Genomic DNA, 4,974 nt, shown 5'->3' with positions numbered 1-4,974 from the left:
CCCTATTTGCTGATGATATGATTCTATACCTAGAAAACGCAAGTGGCTCAGTCAAAAATCAACTGGAACTAATTGAGAGATTTAGCACCATGGCAGGATACAAGATCAGCATCCAAAAATCAGTTGGATTCCTCTACATCAGCAAAGAAATTGCTGACAAAGAAATAAGAAAATCAATACCATTTACAATAGCTACCCCAAAAATAAAATACCTGGGAATAAATCTTACCAGGAACACAAAAGACCTCTACAAAGAAAACTGTAAAAAACTACTTCAAGGAACCATAAGAGATCTACATAAATGGAAGAACATCCCATGGTTGTGGACAGAACGATTGAACGTTGTGAAAATGTCAATTCTACCCAAATCAATCTATGTATTCAATGCAATCCCAATCCAGATCCCATCAACATTCTTTCAGGATATGGAAAAACCAATCACTAACTTTACATGAAAAGGAAAGAGACCTCAGATAACCTCGTCCAGAGCAAAGAAGAATAAAGAAAACCAAAAATTCATGCAAAGAATCAGTCTTAGTGACTGGTACACCGTGCGATCCTCAGCCTATATGACTATGAGACCAGAGGAACTAGATGGTGCCCAGCTACCACTGTCAACCACTCAGAGGGGGATCTATGTAGGAGATCCTGGATAGAGAGGGAGAACAATGTGGAGCAAAACTCAAAATCATTTGCAAAAAAAAAAAAAAAGGAGGAGGGGGGACCATGTTTGCTTGTCTGACAGAGCCTGGTGGAACCACTGAGACTATGGCCCCTAGCTGCCCTTCAGATCTGGAATTGAACCCACACCTGTGGCTTCCAGCCAAACAAAGGACAAAAAATAGGAGTTGAACATTTACCTGAGGTAGATACACTCCTTGGAGAGAACAATCACTGGAAAAAGAAGGGCTGTTTATGCACAGGGAGACAGCTCAGGGGGCAGGAATGCATGGAGGGATGGACACAGGGAAGAGGTAACTATCCGGAGGAAGTGGGAAGGGAGCTGTTGCATTGGGGTAAATTGTAGTCCATGTCATGAGACAAAGTATATGTAAAGTGCTGTATGGACAGTGAATTTACTCTGTATATTTTCACCCAAATCATAATAAAAAAAATAAAAATAAATTTTACCCAGTCTTGTAATTGTTTTCATCCAAAGGGCTGATCCAGTTACCTAGTTTGTATACTACTGCAAATGGACATCGTTTCTGTTGATATGTTAACATTAGTGATTAGGCTACAACTTTTTTGACTTTCAGGCAAATCTTTATTAGATTTGCAGGTATTTCCTGCTTCTGACTTGGAAGATAGTCTACCTTTTAAGCCAGCTTCTTCAGAATTCCAATCTAATATCTCTTTCCTTTGTAAGATTAACTATCAAAGACTGACTTAATTTCCCAGTACTCTTCTGTTCTGACTGTAAGGGTTAGGGGCCCATTGCAGCAGAGCTGAGGTACAGCTGGTTTATATTGACACTGTTCACTTCTTCCATCTTTTAAAATCTTTTTGGACTTAAACATTACAACTTGCTTAAACTGAGAAATCATGGCCTTTAAAATATGTGGAACGGAATAAAATAACTGTGTAAATGGTTAATTTTATAAATATAAAACACGGGCCATTGACATTGGTCAGGGAAGCTAAGTTCATGAATTGATTGTAAATAACTAAATTTATAAATATTATCATCAGATATAATTTCCCCCATGGATTGTAGGTAATTATCACTGAAATATTAAAGTGATTCCCTCAAACATTTAAAGTGTTTCTAAATACAGGGCTACAGTATTTTATGCAACTATTAAAATAAATTCTGCCACTAAACTAATCCTAGGAGCTCTGGTGGTGTAGTGCCTAAGGCATTTGACTGCTAACCAGAAGGCTGGTGGTTCAAACCCGCCGGCCACACCTTGGAAGGAAGGCTGGGCACTCTGCTTCTGTAGAGATACTGCCTTGAAAACCCAAGGAGGGGTCGTTATGAGTCGGGACCAACTCGATGACAGTGAGTTTGTTTGGTTTTTTGAAAGTAATCCTACCCTACCTTACTGAAGTAACATTAACTATGAACCTGATTTTAAACTGCAATACCTAGTCTGCACTGATGACACTGTAACTGTTGCTGTATTGTATGTATTCTGAATAGAGGAGGATGACAAGTCACAGGAGATCAGCAGGATCCTACTGACTGTTTGGGTCAGGAGTCAGAATTAGAAGAAGTGTGAGATGCAGATTGGACAGGAATACACAATATTAAAGCAGAACACAAAGAGCCTACCTCAGAAGATATTCTCAATGTTGTCAGTGCTTTCCCAAGGAACATCACGAGTGACAGCTCTCTTACTGTCCCCTTTGTGACTGTATTCATTTTCTGGCACAAAACCCAAACTGGTTATATTTCTTAAAGTAATCATCTTTGAATATAGGCAAACTCTCTGTGAGTTGAGCACTTTTTCTGTTCTAGTGTGGATTTCCTATATTCCTTTCTTCAGCTTGAAAGGACGGTCAGCTCCCTATTAGCTTCACATTATGCAGATTATCAAGTCAACTTTTGTTCATGGTGGCTTAATTGCGGCAGTAGAAGCTATATCACCTCTTGCTTCACACTTGTATCTGTACAGGCCTTCTCCCGAGCTCTGCTTCTGTGAAAGGAAAGAATTTTCAGTGCCTTTCCTCAACTACTAAAAACTTCAATTGTCACTCAAGTTTTATTTCTCACTTGAAAAGCAGTGTGCATTGGCCCAAGAAGTTCCTAAGTAAAATAGTTTCAAAATCTCTTTTCCTTGTTTCTTTAGACATGATATGGGAGACTTATCATTTCAATCTGATATAAAGCAGTAGTTGACAATGGGATCTTGTTAGACTCAAATTATTTTCTGGCTGAGAACAATAACTCTTAGATTTTTCACCTTCTGTTCAATAACGTTAGCATTAGAGGTTGTCTTTCTTTGCAGTGCTTTTTTTCAAAACAAAGAGAATTTCTATACTTCTTGGGGTTTTTAGGAGCTCTGGTGGCACTATGGTTAAAGCATCGGGCTACTAACCAAAAGATTGGCAGTTGGAACCCTCTAGTGGTCCTGTGGGAGAAAGATGAGTCAGTCTGCTTCAATAAAGATTTACAACCTTGGAAACCCTATGGGGCTATTCTGCTTTGTCCGAAAGGGTCACTATGAGTTGGAATTGCAGTGGGTTTGGGTTTGGTTTTGGGGAATTTAGTGTATATGCAGCTGACAGAACAGTTGGATTTTATTGAGATGAGGCTGCTGGGCAGTCATACTTCTTGGATTAGTGTAGTGACTCAGACACCCCAAACTTGTGGCATTTTATTCAAATTTGTGCTCTCATAAGTTACAAAGTTTTATCTGTAATGGAAATTCAGAATCACCCAAAGACATCAATCCAGAAAACATTAAATCTGCACACGGGAAGGGCCAGGTATTTGCAAGCATAAAGACATGACTTGGAATTCTATGAACCTTTGAATAAGTAGATCTCAGAGTTAGCATTTTACATAATTTAGTATATTTCTTTTCCATCTGTTAAAGTCCATAGGGAGCAGATTTTATAATTGCTCTAAGGAAAAAAAGTCAGAGACTTCATTATTAAAATTTATCTAATATCAAATATCAAGACCAACCACCACAATTGTTAATTTACCGCTTAGACCTTTGCATTCATTGACTTTTCCTCTCCTTGGAAGCATTAATTCTGGGTACAAAGGAATCCATCAATTATCTTTGATGCCAGATTTCATAGCTGCTTTTAAAACAAGTTTTTCATGTTTTTCTTCTTATAGACAGCTCTTCCTGTTGATGGAATCTGTTTGCTGCCAGAAACCAGAGAAGGAAGAATTTGATACAAATGGTAAAAAAGCATAATTATGATATCTTTGGAGAATTTCAGATACATAGAGTTGTTCAGACCCTGATTACCCTCTTGGGGCAGATCCTTTTCTGACTATTCCACTAGTGGAGGTGAGGCAAGGGAAGAGATTCAGCAGAGTTATTTTCACTAAGCCTTCCTAAAAGGAAACCAGAACAAACCAAACGAACTGCCATCAGAAAAGGCCTTGCCTAATAGCATGAATTATGGACTCCAGGATATTATAGCAACTCAGGATATCAGTGGTGATCCCTGGATACAAAAGAAAGTTGCGCTTAGCCTTCAGCACTTTATTCTTGTGTTACTTTCTAAACAATACACATATGAAAATCAGTATTGATGACTCAATACTCAATAAATGCCCACTAAAGTTAACAAAGGTGCTTCTACTATTTCAAGACAAATGAAGTCAACTTTTTTGTTTTTAAGTTACAGCTTTAGTTTTTGGTGTTTTTTTAAATATACATGTTATAGTCATTCCAAAGACCATTTAAGTAGTCATGGTTCAGATGTGGAATTCTCACCCTTCATGCATGAGACTTGGGTTCAATTTCCAGTCAATATCCTTCATGCACATCAACCACCAAATTGTCAATGCTGAAATGCTTGTTGCTGTGATGCTGGACATGTTTCAGTGGACCTTCAGACTAAGATGGACTGGGAAGAAAGATCTGGTGAACCATTTCCAAATATCAGCCAATGAAAACCCTATGGAATACAATGGTCTGAGACATAACTGATCACGGGATGCAGCAATACTGAGCGGCATTGTATTCAGTTGTGCACAGGGCCACCATGGGTCACTGGAACTCAACGGCAGCTAACACTGACCACATAGTTATAAATGCTACATTCTAGAAAACAAAAGCAGTAATAACAGTGTATTAGTTTGTGTTGTTGTTGTTGTTAGGTGCTGCTGAGTAGGTTCCAACTCACAGCAGCTTTATGTACAACAGAATGAAACATTGCCAAGTCCTGTGCCATACTCACAACTGTCGCTATGCTTGAGACCATTGTCACAGCCACTGTGTCAGTCCATCTCATTGAGGGTCATCCTCTCTTTTGCTGGTCCCTACTTTAGAAGAAGCCATGATG

This window comes from Orycteropus afer, unplaced genomic scaffold (assembly GCF_000298275.1).
Source record: "Orycteropus afer afer isolate SDZICR_OR568_19922 unplaced genomic scaffold, OryAfe1.0 scaffold00423, whole genome shotgun sequence".
NCBI lineage: Eukaryota > Metazoa > Chordata > Mammalia > Tubulidentata > Orycteropodidae > Orycteropus > Orycteropus afer.
Note: the sequence above shows the minus strand (reverse complement) of the source record.